The 19,827-nt window shown below is 48.7% G+C and overlaps 1 protein-coding gene across 1 annotated transcript in view; it reads left to right on the top strand.

Moving 5' to 3' along the window:
• Positions 1–19,827, top strand: part of USP50 (ubiquitin specific peptidase 50) — a 210,455-nt gene that overhangs the window by 36,779 nt on the left and 153,849 nt on the right. The gene's annotated exons all lie outside the window — the stretch shown is intronic.

The following is a 19,827-nucleotide window of genomic DNA, read 5'->3' as shown; positions in this document are numbered from 1 at the left end:
TCCTTCCTTTTCCGGCCAAAGTCATCGAGAAGACAGTCAACAAACAGCTTGCCGCCTTCCTTGAGACGCACGGATCCCTCGACCCCTCGCAGTCCGGGTTTCGGGCCAACCACAGCACCGAGACCGCCCTGATCGCAGCCACAGACGACATCAGAACCCTGATCGACAACGGGGAAACAGCTGCCCTCATCCTCCTGGACCTCTCTGCGGCATTCAACACCGTCTGCCACCGCACCCTAGTGAAGCGCCTCAGCAACATCGGAATCCGAGAGAAAGCGCTGGAGTGGATCATCTCGTTCCTCACCGGAAGAACCCAGAGAGTCTGCCTCCCTCCGTTCAGATCCGAGGCCACCGAAGTCATCTGCAGCGTACCACAAGGATCTTCACTCAGCCCAACCCTCTTCAACGTCTACATGAGCCCTCTCGCAGCCATCGCACGCCAGCACAACCTCAACATCATCTCCTACGCCGACGATACCCAGCTCATCCTCTCCCTCACCAAAGACTCCACCACCGCCAGAGCCAACCTACACGAAGGGATGAAAGACGTCGCCGACTGGATGAGGAACAGCCGCCTTAAACTGAACTCAGACAAGATGGAAGTCCTCATCCTGGGATCATCACCCTCTGCCTGGGACGACTCCTGGTGGCCCCCGGCCCTGGGCACCGCTCCCAAACCAACGGACCACGCACGCAACTTGGGCTTCATCCTGGACTCCTCCCTATCAATGACCAGATAAGTCAACCCTGTCTCATCCTCGTGCTTCAACACCCTGCGCATGCTCTGCAAGATCTTCAGATGGATCCCCACCGAAACCAGGAAGACCGTCACCCAGGCACTCGTCACCAGCCGACTGGACTACGGGAACACCCTCTACCCCGGAACCACAGCCAAACTTAAACAAGCATTTACAATGCAATGGTTTCGCCTTTGGAAAAGTTAGAGTTATTGGCATTGCTCATGACATTTCTTTTTACTTATAAATAAATGGCATTGTTATTTACATTGCCAACAGCTCTCACAGCCCACACAGCCCACACAGCTCTCTCAGCCCACACAGCTCTCTCAGCCCACACAGCTCTCTCAGCCCACACAGCCCTCACAGCCCACACAGCTCTCACAGCCCACAGAGCTCTCACAGCCCACACAGGCCACACAGGCCACACAGGCCACACAGCCCACACAGCCCTCACAGCCCTCACAGCCCACACAGCCCACACAGCCCACACAGCCCACACAGCTCTCACAGCCCACACAGCCCACACAGCCCACACAGCTCTCACAGCCCTCACAGCCCACACAGCTCTCACAGCTCTCACAGCTCTCACAGCCCACACAGCTCTCACAGCCCACACAGCTCTCACAGCCTACACAGCTCTCACAGCCCACACAGCTCTCACAGCCCACACAGCTCTCACAGCCCACACAGCTCTCACAGCCCACACAGCTCTCACAGCCCACACAGCTCTCACAGCCCACACAGCTCTCACATCCCACACAGCTCTCACAGCCCACACAGCCCACACAGCTCTCACAGCCCACACAGCTCTCACAGCCCACACAGCCCACACAGCTCTCACAGCCCACACAGCTCTCACAGCCCACACAGCTCTCACAGCCCACACAGCTCTCACAGCCCACACAGCCCACACAGCTCTCACAGCCCACACAGCTCTCACAGCTCTAACAGCTCTCACAGCCCACACAGCCCACACAGCTCTCACAGCCCACACAGCCCACACAGCTCTCACAGCCAATCGCCCACACAGCTGTCACAGCACAGCAGTTGCTCTCAGTGCAAGTGTGCACTGAAGCAGGTACTGTAGTAGAATTGGCCTATACCATGTACTGCACTGTGACATGTGTTTTGGAGATGTGTCGTGCTCGTGGGTGGTGGTCCACAGTGGATGCCCCTGCCAGAATCACCCTCGTTTGTCATCTTCCTTGCAGGAACTGGAATATGGTTGTGGTGCTTTAACATGCTTTGTGCAGACTGTGCCTTTAGCGGTGGTGGAGGCCTTGGAAACACAATGGTTAAACACTCCCGCCATTACCTGTTCCCCACATCCATGGAAACAACAATCCACAGACAGGATTCATGGAGCAGACTGAACAGGTATTGTGTGCGAAAGCTCAGCTTCCCGCCTCTGGCTGGCGTCCATGCTCACTGCTCGGAACAATGAGTCTCTCTAACCGTGGGGACCCAGGTTGGGCATTTTTGCATCATGCTATTTTACGAGAGGCACAAAGAAGGCCTGTGTGCGCGGGCTCCACTACAGGGTGACGCTAGTAAAAGCAGAGACGTGCAAACATGTGCCCCCTGCCCCTCTACCCTAAGTCAGCCCAGGGGCTGGCTGGTACTCGCAGGCAGAGTGACAGGAGGCCGAGGAAAGGGGGGGGGTGGGTTTCTTTACATCGCCGGTTCTGGGGACTCTGGCGTGGCAATAAAATCTGCCTTTTCCCTGTTAAAGCTATCCCCCTCGGGTCCCCCCCCCACCTGCCTGCTGACACACACGCTCCAAGGGGCTGGAAGCCGGCGGGAGGTAGGCGCGAGAAAGCATGCCGCCCTCCATGGCATGATTTATCGGGAGAATCTCCGGGGCTGTGCTAGGCCTCGGCACCACTGCAGACCAGGATGCCGGTCCCGGAGGTCTTAGAGCGCGTCGGAATAGGGAAAAGCAAACGTTATTTACAGGGGGCAATAGTGCCATTGTTGAGCCAACAAAATACAGGAGTTAACAAAGGGTACAATAAAGGATAAAAACGAGGCGACATGGGTGTAAGTTGCTAGGGATACAAATTGAAGTAAAGCGGATTACTGCAACACATGGGCCTTGTAGGCCGGGTTCGATGTTTGGTCACTAGGGTAACAACCTCAGCTACCCCGATTGTGCCTGATTGGAATTTTATGGGGCGCCCCCTCGGGGCGCGAGGCATCGTGTTACAGCGCTTGAGGCTCGGATGGCCGGGTCGGGTGGCGTAGTGGACGAATGCATCCACTGTAGGGGCCTGTGTCCGTCCTCATGGTCACAGGTTCGAATCCCTAATTATTAGGAAATTACGAACAGTCAGTAAATAGAAACAGAACAACTTTGAGGAGTTAAAATTGTGATTTGTAGCGCTTCATCCCGGGAACTAATGATACGCATGTCCCACTGCAGACCAGGGTTCTAGTCTCGGGTCTGCTAGAATGCAACTTACCGAGGCCAACGAACCAAAGGTGCACCCCTTTTGTGTTTCATGTGTGGCATCGCCAGGTGAAGAATTACATTGATTTAGAGGAGGCACTCACTTCCCTTTGGGCCACGGGGACAACGTGAGAACGTGGGGGGGTGCCTAGAATACATTAAGCCCTTGGCGGGGTGCTTGTCTCGGGTCGGGTCTCTGCCACTTATCCTACAATCGAGATCAAAAGGGTGACCTGTCTGCAAGTCTGAAAGGTGTACAAAGCATATTAGAAGTATAATAAGGGGATACTCCAGCGATGACGCGGCGGCTCCAGAACCACTCGTAGCGCGGCGGCACTGAGGGGGCTCGACCGCCTCAGCCAATGGGAGGGCAGCTCCTTCGTTCTTGAACTAAGGATACGCATGTCCCACTGCAGACCAGGGTTCTAGTCTCGGGTCTGCTAGAATGCAATTTACCGAGGGATTTAACCAAAGGTGCACCCCTTTTGTGTTTCATGTGTGGCATCGCCAGGTGAAGAATTACATTGATTTAGAGGAGGCACTCACTTCCCTTTGGGCCACGGGGACAACGTGAGAACGGGGGGGGGGTGCCTAGAATACATTAAGCCCTTGGCGGGGTGCTTGTCTCGGGTCGGGTCTCTGCCACTTATCCTACAATCGAGATCAAAAGGGTGACCTGTCTGCAAGTCTGAAAGGTGTACAAAGCATATTAGAAGTATAATAAGGGGATACTCCAGCGATGACGCGGCGGCTCGAGAACCACTCGTAGCGCGGCGGCACTGAGGGGGCTCGACCGCCTCAGCCAATGGGAGGGCAGCTCCTTTGTTCTTGCTCTCCGTGGCCCCGGCGAGGTCCTAAAGTTCTTCTCGGCCCCGGGCAGCGGCGGCAATCAGGGAGGCAGCGTTTGCACCATAGTAGGAGGCGGCAGAGCGCTCGGGGTGCCACTAGTGCCTTACCAGATTCGGGGGCGTTCCCGAGGGCTTTTGGCTGACGTAGCGCGACGTCGCCAAAAGCCAAAGAATCTCGGGAACGCCCCCGAATCTGGTCCGGCCATGACGGACGCCTCTCTGTTCCAATGGCTAGCCTCCATTTATGGAGCTAGCCAATGATCAGAGGGGCGTATTCAAGGCACTCATACTAGAAACTACAGATTTCTCTGGAGGCGGAGCTTACAGCTCCGTCCCCCAGCGAAACCTAAAAAAGACTCCAACGCATCCAGAACGCCTCCGCACGACTCATCCTCAACATCCCCCGACACAGCCACATCACCGGACACCTGAGAGACCTACACTGGCTCCCCGTCAGCAAGAGAATCCCGTTCAGACTCCTCACCTACGCACACAAGGCTCTCCATGACCTGGGCCCCAAGTACCTCAACGACTGCATGACCTTCTACACGCCCACCCGCCAGCTACGATCGACCAGCCACGCACTCGCCACCGTACCACGCATCCGCAGAGCCACCGCCGGAGGAAGATCCTTCTCCTACCTGGCAGCCAAGACTTGGAACTCCCTCCCCACCCACCTTCGGCAAACCCAAGACCATCTCTCCTTCAGGAAGCAGCTCAAGACCTGGCTGTTCGAGCAGTAACTTACCCTCTCCCCCAGCGCCTTGAGACCCTCCCGGTTGAGTAGTGTGCTATACAAATGCCGTGATTGATTGATTGATTGATTGATTTTTCCTTCTTTCTTGTCCTCTATCTGTCCTTGTCTTCTTTCCTGCCTTCTTACCTTCTTTCTTTGATTGTCTCTTTATTTATTTATTTCTTCCTGAAAGGAAAGGGTCTTGCGCCAACGTCAGACTGACAGACTTTTTTTTAAAGTCTGTGTTAGTCAAGACCTTTTGATTTTACTAAAACTGTGCATAACATAGTTACTTAACGGGGGTTTCTGCCAGACTTCGTCCATTAGTCTGTGGTTGGTGTTATTCACATTTTTCTTCCACCCACTCCAACATGCATTGCGCGGATATGCCTCAGTCCACTTCAGCCATTGGTTGAATTCCTCACAAGCCTTTCACAAGGAACACATCAACACACAAAGTAGTTTCCTTCAGTGCTAGTGAGTACTATTATAATGTGTTGAGACCCAAATGTTTTTTTGCCTGAAGCAAAGGATTTTAGTAGATTAATAAGGACTTAGTGTATTGCTTGTTTCTTCTTTGTTTATGGTGATTCCACCATCCGAGAGCGGCATGACTGGGGTCCTGATTAGATGTGGAGGGGCCCTCTCTAATGCACTACTGTCACCGTGCCATGCCTCTTCAGAACCACTAGAGCCACATCTGGTACTGCAACTAAGTACATCTCCGTCACCGCCCAGTGGCAAAAAGGTAATCCTCCGACTATGAATTCCTGCTGCGCTAACATGGAACCCTCCTTCGTGGTTGCTACATGTACCCCTCTCGCCCAAGCATACATGGATAGCTTCAGGCTCCCTTAAGACTGAATTCAAATCGTGCATCCTTGAAATTAAATGTCTGGGACGGATTCAAAACTACAATCAGAGGTGCAATCACTACTATCTCAATTGCCTGGGTGAGAGAGGCCAAGCTGGTTAAGTCTGGTCTAGCTACCTATATCAAAGTCCTGGAACGCCTTGATCATGCCACCCATCCCAGCGCAATATTCAACCCTTTTGAGGGGTCAGCTGAGGAGGTGGCGTACTAACAAGGCAGAATGAGATCTCCTTGCTTTCAAGCAAAAGTACTACAAGGGTGGTAAGACAGTGTGAGACCCTCTTGGCATGAAAACTCTGGCAGCAATGAGATCGCGCCCATATTCCGGGGATCTAGATATCCCTGGGTGTCTAGGATGCTTCTGAAACTGCCAAAGGACAGGTGTTTGAGGAAGCCCTTTATGCTAGCGACGAGGCCCCTCTTGACGTCATAGACAAATATCTTGCTGACTTAAAATGAGACACCCTTGGTGCTCCCCACACGGAGCAGCTCAAGGCCCACTTCTCCATGGAAGATCAGAGACGTGCCCTGAAGAGCCTCCCCTGCCCCCCTGGTAAAACACTGGGCCTGATGGCCTCTCAGTGGATTTCTAGCTCAAATTCCTTCAGTAACTGCAAGAACATCTGCTGGTCTGCTGATCTCTATCGGTTCTAAGAGGAACGGAATAATCTAACTCGCTGTGTTCGGACGGTGAGGAAGTAGTGTATCCAGGCCAGTGCCTTGTCGCGGATCATGGAATCTCGTGATTAAGGTGCAGTGGAAGAAGGTGTCAAAGAAATCCAAGAGGTCCAGTAGGGTGAGGGCCCCTGTCGAGGAGGGAGTGGATGTCGTCGGTGGCAGCGAGGAGTGCAGACTCTGTGCTGTGGTTGCTTTGGAAGCTGGATTGGTAGGTGTCCAGGATGTGGTTCACTTCGATGAACTCAGAGAGTTGGGCGTTGATGCCCTTCTCAATGACCTTGGGTGGGAAGGGGAGTAGGGAGATGGGTCTAAAGTGCTTAAGGTCTGTCGGGTCTGAGGATGGCTTCTTCAGCAGGGGCTTGATCTCGACATGTTTCCAGTCATCGGGGAAGATTGCTGTTTCGATGGAGTAGTTGATGGTGCAGCGAAACTCGGGGGCGATGGTGGATGGCTGCTCTGTAAAAGATGTGGTACGGGCAAGGATCCAACAGGGCTTCTGAGTAGATGCTTCATGGTCTTGAGTGAGTCCGCTGTTGTGAGCGGGTCCAGCTGAGCATGGTCTGTTGGGGTGCGGCATGGTTGCGTGTGGTGGTGACGGGCAGACTAGCAGGGTCTAGGGTGTCAAAGCTCTTTACAAATCTGCCTTATCCTGTGGTGTAGGAAGGTGCCACTTTTGTTGCAGAGGTCTTGGGAGGGTGGGTCTTCTGTAGTATCGCTGTTGGGCCTGGCAAAGAGTTCTTTGCTGTTGTGTTCATTGGCGTTGATTCTGTCTTGGAAGGCTGTTTTCTTTGTGGTTTTGAGGAGGAGGTGGGGTTGTGTTGACGGCAGATTTGAAGGCTGCATGGGTTTCCGTTTTTTTTTTTTTCCTCCATCTCTTCTCGAGTCGTCTGCAGGTGTGTCGATATTTGTGGAGGGCGGGAGTGAACCATCTGGCTTTCTTGGAGTGTTCCTTGCCTGGTCTCTTCTTGAGGGGTGTCAGAGTGTTGGCACAGTCAGAGATCTATCAGTGGAGGTTGCATGCTGTAGTGTAGGCGTCAGTTGCATTGGTGGAGTGGTTGCGCTCAGGGAGTTGATGAGAAGTTCTCTGGTGACCTTGACCCAGCTGCGATGGGTGGGGGAGGCGATGAGGGTGGTTGTGTACGGCGGGCATGGCGAACATAAGATGCACATAGTGGTGATCAGTCCAGGAGAGTTTGTGGTGTGGCTGTAGTAGCTGTTGTTCCCACTGGTGGAGAAAACAGAGTCTAGAGTGTGTCGGACTGTATGGGTTGGTGCAGTGACTAGGTGTTTAAGTCCAATGTTGGTGAGGTTCTCCAGTGGTCTAGTCGCTGAGGTTGTCTATGTGGAAGTTGAGTTCTCTGAGTAGGATGTAGTAGATGGGGTGTGATGAGGTCTATGATGGAATCAGAGAAGGGCAGTCAGTGGCCGGGGGCATGTAGACAAGGGTGCTGTGGAGGATGGAGCTGGGGTTGCTCTAGATCTGGAAGTAGAGGTGTTCCATGGTTATCGTTGGGTCCTTAGAGTGTGTGGTTAGTCTGAGTTTGTTCTTCTGGGCAATGACGATGCCTCCTCCTCCTGGGCGGTCGGTGCCCTCCTTGCTCGTGATTTTGTAGCCGTCGGGGATGGCGATGTCCAGTACGGAGAAGGGGTTGGTCCAGGTTTCCGTGAAGGTGATGTTGGGAGAGATAGCGTCTAGGAGGACCCAGATTTCTGTGGCGTGATTATGGAACGATCGCACATTGAGGATGTAGTTGATCTGGTCGTGTGCCCTTTTCGTTGGCTGGAAGGCAAAAGGAGCTGGTGTGTTGGCGTGGGTGAAGGCGTGGTTGCAGTATCGCCAGGCGAAGGGTCCATGGGTCTTCTTTGGTGATGCTAGGTGGCAAGCGACGTGGTGTCCAGGGTTGAGGGCAGGGAGGGTGCCAGAGTCGCAGCAGTGGGACAAACCCGAGAACCAGGGTCCCTGGTGCTGGGCGTGGGCCAGGCGCTGACGGCTAGAGCTAGGTTTGTCTTTGGTGTGCCAGCGGTGTGACCCCAACATTATTAAAAGGTGCTGCGAGGGGGAGTGGACAGCTGGAAGGTGAGAAAACATGGGAAGGTACACTGTAGGGGATCACAGCCCCAGAGGTGACGAAGGAGAAAACCAAGGGTAGAAGGTAGAAAGGACAGAGAAAGCAAAGCCCAAAAAGACAGAGGTATTAAAAATAAAAAAGAGAGAAAGAAAGGTCAGTCAAGCAGCTGAGCAGTGACACTGTACCACTCTTTCACCAGGGATGAGGCGCAGGCAGGTGCCTGCAGGTGGAGGAGGGCCTGGTACTCCTGACCTCTGGATCAGCAGCAGCAGGGACAGCAGCCACTACCAGACGGTGCTGTGCTGTGAAAGGAGCAAGCCCACTAAAGGGTTACTAACGCATTTCAATTGTGTTGCCTTGCACATCTGTATCCAGTGCATGGGACTCTTCTGCAATTGTCTAGGAGTAGTAGTTGTACTAGAAAGAGTTTACTTCCATTATAAATGCTATACTGCACAGGTGCGAGGCTGTGGGTGGTACAAGGCGGCCTACATGTTTGCGGTTGATGATACCACAGTAGGCCAATCTTTGTAGATAAAGTCCTGCACTGTTTTACCCCCTTTCTGAAAATATAGTGCAGCAAATTAGGATACTCCATTGTGTTGCATGAGTGATAAGGAGATCTGGGTATATGTGCGTCATTACCCGGCCTTAGAATGGTTAGACTTGCAGTTTTTCCAACCTCGCACTACCTTTGAGCTAGCTCCCAGTACCTCCTTACTGCCATGGTGGAAGTTACCTGCCACGCACTTTACTCACACAGGAAGCCAATTTTAATCACAACGCCTGGACATGTTAGAGATTGTTCCTTTTATCACATCATTGCGGTCTCTGACTATGTAACCAAGCAGGCCACAGAAACGTTCGCATTTGCCGCCTGTTTCTGTTTCTTTCCTGATGTACGGAGAGGAATGTGTTACGATACTTGCTGCTACTGGTTTCTTTTGTCCACTCAACCCTTCAGTGCAATGGTTAGGTGAGTTTTGAGACATGTTGCATGATTTACAGAATATTACGGCACAAAAATAAAATAAATATAAAATAATATTAATGTAGTGAAGCACTCACCAGCCAATTTTAAAAATGCAAAGCAGTTTATATTCTTGAAGTGATACTCGTAGCCCAGGTGATGAAACACGTTGTGCCTCGTTTTTTTTCTTCTTGTAGCTGTTAAAAGTGCTATATTTAGTAATATTGTATGTATGCGTGGGCCGGAAACAAAACTACAGTATAACGCAAGGGGGCAGCTATCAATAGTGCAGCAGGTTCCAGGATTACCGGACACGCTAGCCACCCAAATTATGGCTGTAATACGAAGGAGGTACATATTAAAAGAAAACAAGTGCAAAGAATACTGTCTTCTTTAAATGCCTAAACAATACACACCTACCAACAAAAACCCACGGCCACAGAAATCCTCCAGGATTTCAGGATGGCATTAATGTGAAGGTCAGAGGTTGAGAGAACCTCTTGCGGAAGTAAGAAGAGCGTTTCCAGAAACGATACTCTTGTCTGACCTTCAGTCAGAGGTCAGCAGGGAGGAAGGTCCTTGACAGCGAGCGAGCGAGCATTGTGACGTCACCATGAATGTGATGCTCCCACAAGAATCCACAGTCACCAAGCATAGCGTGTATAGGAACATAGCCCTAGGGTCGATGCAAAGCTAAGGTAAGTGTGGAATACACTTAAAAGTCGAAATTGTTGGCACATCTGATTCTGTGCGAAGATTGTCTTTTTATGTACACGTTTCATTTTATACTGCTTCTTTCCAGGGCAGAATGTGGAGTCAGTGAACGCTTAAATCCACCCATAGGTCACTTAAGATAAAGGATTTAACAAGCGCACAGATGAGGTTTTAGATGATGCAAACTAGTTCACTGACAACTCCAGCTCACTGGGTGCACTTGTTACTGTGATACACTGCCAGGTTGGCCAGACACCTAAGAACAGCTTTTGTCTTTGTATCACTAGGATGTCTGATGACTTTAATGGACCTCCTGTAAGACTTTGCCACAGTACCTTAGGATCTATGTATGAGAGTGCTTGCCATATAACTAGGGGTGGGCAGAACTCACGGAATTTCGCAGAGTTACAGAAAAACTCAGCGAGATTCCACAGACTTCTGCCAAGGGCTGAAAATAGGCACTTTGCGCAGTGATTTAGCGCTAAGAATGTGTTTCAAGCCTAAAAAATCAGCGCTTACGGAAGTGCACGGTGCGCCGAAGCGCACAGCTTTTCGGGCTGATTTTGCTGTTGATCCTGTAGATTTTTTACTCAAGCAGCAGCCTTCTCGCCACGAACAGTCATGACCGCCCGAATTGAAAAATCTCACCAGATGTCCTCCTAACAACCAAAAATCATGCATGGGGACGTCAAATCTCGCTCGCAATCACCAACTTACCGTTTTGGCATGCACACAAGAAAAAATTCTGCCAGGTGGCAATTGGTGGAATTTGACACGCGTAATGCGGAGTTGCCAAAATTCTGCCAATTCTACCAGCGGAATAGAATATTTCACCCACCCCCACATGTAGCAAGTGAAACATACTAGATCATTGACTTGTTTCCCCTCATTGATTATCATTATTTGCCCTCCTAGATGTATCTCTCTGCCCAAGCTACTGAAGCAAGGTGGTATGCAGCGCGTTGCAAATCCCTCATCCCAAATAATTAAAAATAAAGACAAAAATGTTCTCTGATATCGAAATCTCATTAGACTTCAAGAAGTTTGAATTTCTAATGGTGTTCAGTCACACAGGGCCAGATGTATCAAAGGGTTCTACCCATTCTGTGTCTATGGGAAAATGTGTTCATACATATGGCCCACAGTTCCATAAAGAAGCACTTCGAAGTACCTCAACCCCTGTCCAATAGTTAATATAGTCTAGCAGGGACGCACAACCACATGACACTATCTAAGTCTTAGTGCAATTTTAAATTGGGCGTGGAATCTAAACGGCAGGTAGTGAAAACTATGGAGTACATGCATAGAGTACCATGCTTGTTTGTTGTTATTTGGCAGACCAGTAAGCAATTAGTGATATTCTTGCTCTGGATAGTCTGCCCCATTCCAAAAAGGTGGGCATTAATTTTTCAATGAAACAGGGAAGAAGTGATTCAGAAGATGACAAGAAGGTACCCCGCCATGTCCTGTGCCCAGAGGGTTCAGGACATCAGCACTTCTATCTTGTTACTAATAGCTTATGCCATTAAGTGTATGGAGAACGCTGCCTTTTGGGCAGTGTCCCACCTCGCTACTTAGCAGGTTTTTTACTTTTGAAATTCATGAGACAATAGACAAGTGGCAAAGAATTACTGTGTGAAACACTGAAAATGTGACGCAGTGATTTGCATACTTGATGTACAGATAAGTATATATGTAGGAAAGTAGGATCTGCTTTCATAGTTACCCCCAATTTTTGCTGGTGTCTTTCTGTTTTCTGACGAGTCTGACTGGTATCCTGCTAATCAGGGCCCCAGTCACTGTGCTATCTCCCTAAACTGGACTATAGTAAGTATGTTGGTACCTTCCCAATTGGCTACTGGTGTACCCTTCTAACTCCCTAGTATATGGTACTAAGGTACTCAAGGCATAGGTACACCAAGGGTCTCCTATGGGCTGCAGCATGTATTATGCCACCCATTAGTGACCATCCAAACTGTGACTAAAGGCATGCACCACTTACAAAAGATATACGTTTCCTTATATCGGAGGTCATTGCACCTAAAACCTATACGTCACCTGTTGTGATGTGCTAGGCTGGGGCTGCAGATTCCATTATGGCACTGTGGGGTTCTATGTGGTTTGAGGATGCTGGGATCTGACAGTTGGTGGCTAGCTGCACCTGGCATGACTGTGGCATGGGTTTTCTCTCTGTACCAATAAACGGTATATCTAAAAGGAGGAGTCTTATTCCAATTTTGGCCGCAATTGGAGGAAGTCGTGGCAGGCATCAAGAGGGAGCAGAGACAGCCATACCCAGGCACGAACCCAGCAGTGCAGGGATTTTGACTTTATTCAATCATCTCTGTGGTACCTGATTCTCATCTGCAGTGGAGTATACAGCTACAGATCAGAGGGGCGCGTGTTGTGTGGACAGCAGTTTTGTGTTTTCAAAATGTTTAAATGGCTACGAGAGCTGAACGATAAGGCTTGCTGGGTAAAGCTTTATAGCTGAATGGTCTACACTTCGTCCTACATGCTGGAGTGTCAGGCATATCTGGCGACACTGTGACGCAGTATAAATTTTAGCACTGCGCAGCGAGCAACAGGCACCTTAGGGAGGCTGTGATGCATGATCATATTAGCTTCAGACAGCTAGTGACCCACGTTCCTCACGTTCTATTCCTTGCCTGCTGGCCTGCGGTGAAGAATTCTGTTGCTAGCACTTTCCTGGGACTTGGTTTTTAAATCACATTTACGCATTGCCGGCTTACCCGCAACATCGCAGCAACTCTTCTTCTGGTGAGCGCTACGAGCCACTGCTGTCCAATGCGCAGTTAGGAAGTGAGGCTTCATCTTAAGGTTTTGACTTCTGAAGCGGTAACCTGTATTAGTGTTGTGCGGAAGTGTAGTCATCTTGCTCAGTGACTCACACACTTACTTCCCAGCGTGTCCTGGACTTTGTTTTATTATTCAAAGCAAACACAAGGAGATGATGGACGGAGCACTGAAACTTTTCAGACACTCGCAGATCATTGTTTTATTATTGCCATTAAAATTCAGTGACACGCACACGTACAATCTGGAGTGTCCAGCCCCAAGAATGGTTAGTGATATGCACACTTGTCCAGCTATATTTGTATTTTTGTGCTATACTCAGTGATACGCACATTTTATGCTGTATGTGTCCTGTTTCACATTACCTTCAGTTATACATCACCCTCAGTGACACACACACTGCTAAAGTACCTGTTCTTGACATTATGGCTTCAACATAATTGTGTATCTTTCCCATAAAAGTTACTGACACTTATTTAGTCACAGAGGAAAATGAGTGTGAACTCATCTATTGTTACGCCTCCACCTTTCCTAGTGATGTCAAGTGAACCTCCTATTGAGAGAGAGGACTGGATAGAGAGCTTTGAAAATTATTTATTGGCACTAGACGGTTCCACATTTCCAGCTGTGAGGAAGAAACATCTCTTCAAATACTTACCACCAGCCAGGAATGCTACAGGAGAAGACATTGAGGACATTTACAATGAGACAGTTTTATGATTACAACCCAGGTTTGCAAAGCAAGTAAATGTGGTCATTCGCCGTCACAAGTTTCATACGCAGCCAAAACATGCTGAAGAGTCAATAGATGATTATGTAGCACTGTTAAGAGAGCTGTCTGCTAAGTGCCAGCTTGGGTTGGTGACGGAGGAGATGATAAGGGATCAATTCATCGTTCGTCTAAAGTAATAGTAAAAAAATCCAAGAAAGTTTATGGGCTGCAAAAAATCCCACTTTGAAGAACGCTGTGGCTATTGCAAAGATGGTGGAGGAGTCTGAAATGTGTATGCGGGCATTGAAAACATCAATTTAGACACTAAGCCCAGTGACGGTGCCTTATTGACTGAGGATAATGATCAAGTATATGCTATTAAGGGCAAGACTCAAGGGGCCAGAGGAAGTTCCTTTAAGAATAGTAACACGAGGATTATAAATCAGAAGTGTTCATTGTAAAGGAAGATAGCACTGAGACAACTGGAGATAGTGAGAGGAGGAGGGTACGACCTAAAGCAATTTTTGACATTATTGGGAAAGAGATGTCCTTGATGGTGGACACCAGGTCCTTGTATACTATTATCCCCAAGGATTTATTTTTAGCCACTTGGCCGGAACATCATCTAACGGTGTCTGATGTCATACTGAAGTGGTATCAAGGAGCAGATATAGGAGTTGGGAGACAGACAAGGTCTATGTGGCCGCAGAGGGTCCTCCCATTTTAGGTTGGTCTCACCGATATGACCTCAACATCATGGTTAATCCAAGAGCTCAAAGCCAGGGGATGGTGATTGAAGATGACATTGTGGAGGTTGTTTTGTCATGACACAAGGAAGTATTTGCAGACAGGATAGGAATGGCTAAAGGCTATGTACATGAAATCCAAATTTAAAAAAATGCTGTGCCTGTGAGACATGTAGCTAGGAAGGTATTCATGGCTACTAGAGGGAAGGTCTAACAAATCATCTAACATATGTTGGATGACAGAGTAATTGAGGTGGTGGAAGTGGCGAGTGGTTATCTCCGGTTGTCATTACCAAAAAATCTGATGGGTCTTTCAGGTACCGTGTCGACTCTAGGAGTCTTAATGAGAGTGTCATCATGGATACTTTCCCGTTACACAATATCGGGAGATGGTGCTGATGGTGTCTAAGGGAAGTTATTTTTCAAAACCTGTACTAAAGCATTTACATCTTTTAAACCACTTGCTAAAGAGTATGCCCTGAATCTATTTTTAAAATGCAAATCAGGCTCACCGCTGGATCCAGCCCCGGCTCTGATCCTAAATGAGATTGCCCCACTAGTTATTAACCCCCTGCTTGAAATCTGGAACTCCTCCCTATATTCAGGTGTTGTCCCTTCCGTATGGAAACACGCGTTGCTAATCCCCATTAAAAAAAAAGCTGGTGTCGACCCAATGTGTCTGAGGAACTACCGAACGATTTCACTCCTACCCAAGCCGGCCAAAGTACTTGAGAAGGCGGTACAAGAACAACTGTCCGACTATCTTGAGTCAAACTTACTGTTCCACGATTCTCAGTCAGGATTCAGGCCGGACTTCAGTACCAAAACAGCCCTACTAGAAGTGTCCGAGTCGATTTATGAGTGCACGGACAGGGTAGAGGAGGCCATGCTGGTCTTCCTCGACCTATCCGCAGCATTCTACACCATCTCCCACGAAACTCTACTTACACGCCTGCAAGAGGTGGGAGTTGTTGGAACCCCTCTCGCCTGGGTCAAATCATTCCTTACGGATCGATTCCAACAAGTGATGCTGGGCTCTTTCTTTTCCACCAAGAAACCGTTGACATGGGGGGTTCCACAGGGATCTGCCCTTAGCCCTCTCCTATTCAATGTATACCTGAAGCCTCTGGCAAAAGTGGTGGAATCATGGGGCGTCAGAGTGATCTTTTATGCTGACGACACTCAGCTGGTGTTTTTCTTCAAAGATCACTCTGAAAGCTCTTTGCTAAACTTCCGCCAATGCATGGTAAATATTGCCACCTGGATGTCCTCAAACACTTTAAAACTGAATACAGATTAGACGGAAGTCTTATTTTTTAATCAGAAATCCCCCATCGCTACTAGCCTCTGGTGGCCGGCTGAACTAGATCCTCCCCCTATACCTGTCCAAGCTGCCCGCAACCTGGGCTTCCAATTTGACACTGCCCTCTCCTGCAAAACCCAAATTAACAAAGTCACAGCGTCCTGTTTTGGAAAGCTCCGTATGATTAAAAAAATCATCCCTTTCCTACCCTTAGACTCACGCAAGACAGTAGTCCACGCTCTCATAACTTCCCATTTGGACTACGCAAACAGTCTGTACGTTGGAGCCCCGGCTTATCTCATAAATCGATTGCAGACTGTACAGAATTCAGCGGCCAGGTTGATCTGTAATGTTCCCTACCGTCATTCCATCTCACCTCATCTGATCAAGCTCCACTGGCTCCCAGTGAGACTACGTATTCAGTTCAAATCCCTGACCCTTGCTTTTAGAGCTCTCAATGGTGGAGGCCCCGCCTACCTGAGACACAGACTGAAGATCTCACAAGCACCCCGAAATCTCAGATCTAACCATCTTCGCCTAATGATCTGCCCCCGTTTTCGCCTAGCGCGAACGGGAGGAAGGGCCTTTGCAGTTGCCACCTCCAGACTGTGGAATCATCTACCAATGGAACTGAGATTCCTGACTTCGGAGCCTCTGTTCCGAAAGAAACTTAAGACCTGGCTCTTCTCCTTGATCTAGCCCACTCAGTATCCCCCTATGCTTCACTGAACCTCACTAGATGTTGTCTTCAGCGCCGGGACACCTCCGTCGGAGGTAGCTGTGCGCTCTACAAACTTCTAAATAAAATAAAAATAATAAATAAAAATAAAACTTGATTTGAGCAGCGCATATCAAGTTGAGCTCCATGCAGACTTAAGCATCTAATGTCTTTTATAACAATAGAGGGGACATTTAAGTTTTGCAGGCTTCCTTTCGGGTTGTGTTCAGCCCCGAGTGTTTTTCAGCGGTTGATCACAGGAATTTTGTCAGAGTTGGATGCATTTTTGGTATTTCAGGGCAACATTTTGATTTGTGGGGAGGAAGTTGCAGAACACAACAGCATTTTGCATGAGGTTTTGATATTTTTCTTGTTCAGGAGGTGGAGTGTTTAGGTTACTTGGGTACCAGGTATGGTGTAAAACTTAAAGCCAATTTGGTGAGTGCCACTGTGAACTCTATAATCCCATGTGACAGGGATACCCTCATATCATTTATGGGTTGTGTGCAATACTATTCAAAATTCGTGAGGGATTTTGCACACAAGACAGCCTTTAAGAGAATTACAGAGGAAGGGCAGGACATTTGTGAGGGGAGAATCACAACAATCGGCTTTATCTGTAATTAGGAATGAGATTCCTAAGGCATTTGAATTGGTACTCTCTCAAGCTGAGTTAAGAACCATTGTTACGGTGGACGCAAGTACAGTTAGAGTAGGAGCTGTTTTGGCACAGCAGCAGGGTAAGGGGAAGAGAACTGTGGGGTTTGCTTCACGGTCTCTGACAGATGGTGAACGGAATCATTCTGTCATTGAACGTGAAGCATTGGCTAATGCATGGACAACAAACTACTTTAGGGTGTTCTTATAGGTTAAGGCATTTTCTTTGAGAACAGATCACAAACCACTGCTAAATGTTTTAGGTCTTAGACATATTAAGAATTGTTCAGAAAGATTGGCAAGGCTGGCAGTGAGGGTACAAGAGTTTGATTGTAGGTTGGAGTATGTCCCAGGTTAGAAGAATAGAGTGGCTGATTGGCTGTCAAGGGTGCCGGACAAAGCTGCAGAGGTTGTGGAATTGGCAACTGCTGTAGGTTGCTACATTGGAGGATGTTGTGGAGGAGTCAAAGGGTGCCATTTCAGAGCTAGATTGGATGTGTGCCATGGAACAAGACGTGACTCTTGGTGTGGTGATGGAGTTAGTCAGAACGGGTGCCAAGAGAAAAAGTGTTTTACCTGTGGGTGTGAGACGGTTCCTCAAGGGTGGTTGATGAATTGACAATGCATGACAAAGATTTGCTTTTACGGTATGAGAGGTTTGTTCCGCCTTGTAGTCTCAGGTCTAGGTTGATTAATTAGGCCCATAAGGGGTACTTAGGTCAAACGCTGACCATCAAAAGGTTGCAGGAGCAGTTTTGGTGGCTGTTCATGAACAACCAGGTGAGAGAATGGGTTGTGAGATGTGAAGACTACAGAGACTCTGAGAAGCATTTGAGGGTTGGTTTGGGGTGTTTGCAGGAAGAACAGCATGTTTCTGAAGCTGGATAGGGATGGGAGAAGGTTGTCTGGACTTTATTGGACCTTTTCTATGCTTCCAGAATAGGAAAGGTTTTTGGCTGTGTTGGTGGATGCGAAGTCAAAGTGGTTGGAGGTGATTTTCATGAGAAATCTTAGCACATATCTGACAATTCAGGTATTAGGTGAGATTTTCAGGAGAGAAGGGATACCTTCCGTTTTGTCTACTGACAATGGTACTCAGTCAGTTTCACAAGAGATTAAGATATTTTTGGCAACTTTGGGTGTGAAGCATGCTTGTTCTTCTTTGTATAATACCCAGGGAAATGGGCTGATGGAAAGGTTAAGGACATGTTGTGGGCTTACCACACTAATGTGAATGTGAGTATGGGGCTGACTCCCTTTGAGATGATGCGGTCAGACTAGCAGGCACCAAACTATTCCAGTCGTAGCTGTGGAAAGGGGTTATTGAGCAAAAACCAGAGTGAGCTTCTGGAGGGATGGAAAGGAAGAGGATCAATAGCGTAGGTGATTGGGTCAAGGCTGGAGGTTCTGGAAATGGGCTGTCCAAATTTTGCGTTCCTCTCAGGTCAAAGCTGTAGGTGGAAATTGGGTCAGATTACCGAATGTACAGACATAGAACCTCAGGCGTGTGGCCTTGTATCAGAGACACGTTCAATGCAGTAATGGTACAAAGGGGTTAATGTTTGAATATAGTTTGCCTTGGTTGAGTGTGCTGGATGAGGATGTGGAGCAAGGGAGAAGTGTGGCACCTGATGTGACTGACAGATTGGAAAGGGAAGATGGGTCTATAGTGTCTTCACAGCCCATTTCACAGTCTCCTATGGTGTCTTCACAGTCCACCTCACATTCTTCACCGCAAGGTAGGAGGGTGGCAAGGGTGAGGAAAACTCCTTGTTTGTTACAGTAGGATGTGTGTGATTCATTGGTATTATTTTATGTTTTACTTGTTTTGTTCACTGTGGGTAATGGGATCTGGGGGGAGGTCATTGGGTAATAGTGTGGGGGTACTCATAGGCATGGTTTAGGGGATATTGTTCTTTTGTTATAAGGTGGGGAGATGTGGCGTGATGCACTTAGGCAGCCTTAGCTAGGCTGGGGCCGCAGGTTCCTGTATGACACTGTGCAGTTCCATGTGGGTTGAGGGTCAGGGATCTGACAGGTGGTGGCTAGCTGCACCTGGCATGACTGTGGCATGGGTTTTCTCTCTGTACCAATAAACAATATATCTATAAGGAGTGGTTCAGTTCATAACATCACCCTAAGGTAGGCCTTTCAATCCTGAAGGCAGGGTGCTAGGTTATAAGTGTGAGAGTGCCCTGCATGAGCAGGACACACCCTATAAACCTTAGAGTTGATTTTCCAGGTTTAGTAAGTGCAGTCAGCCATTTAATACATATAGTGGACATCAAATCCATTCCGAGATGTCTAACTATATATTGACTGCACCGAAACGGGTCATGTTTGGTATCATATATGTTGGAATCCTTCCCCAACACCAATTCCAGTGTTGGATGCAGGATCTCTTGTACTGCAAGGCTCCCCTAGGGAGCCCCCCTGTATTTCCGGACCCAGCCTTTTAGGGTCTAACAGCAATCTAGTATTGCTGCAGACCACAGACACGGTTCTGCTCTCCTGCTGCTGAGCTGAGCTCGAGCAGGGGAAGGTAGAACAATAGGTTTCTTTTCACAGGTAGGTGTCACCACCTCCCAGACAGGAGTTAGTGATTCGGGCTGGGGTGGGGCTGCTTGCCAGCACCATCAGACTGCTTTGAAGGTGCCCTCCTTGCATACTCAAGCTGTAAGCAGTTCAGGGAGCTGTTGACTACCACTCTGGGGCAAAACTGGACAAAGGACATGGAAGTATCCTCCCCTCTATCCAGCCCCTCCTCTGGGAGGGATCCCTGAATTGTCCCAACCC

This window comes from Lissotriton vulgaris, chromosome 2_1, assembly GCF_964263255.1.
Source record: "Lissotriton vulgaris chromosome 2_1, aLisVul1.2, whole genome shotgun sequence".
Lineage (NCBI taxonomy): Eukaryota > Metazoa > Chordata > Amphibia > Caudata > Salamandridae > Lissotriton > Lissotriton vulgaris.
Note: the sequence above shows the minus strand (reverse complement) of the source record. Positions and strands in the feature narration are given on the sequence as shown.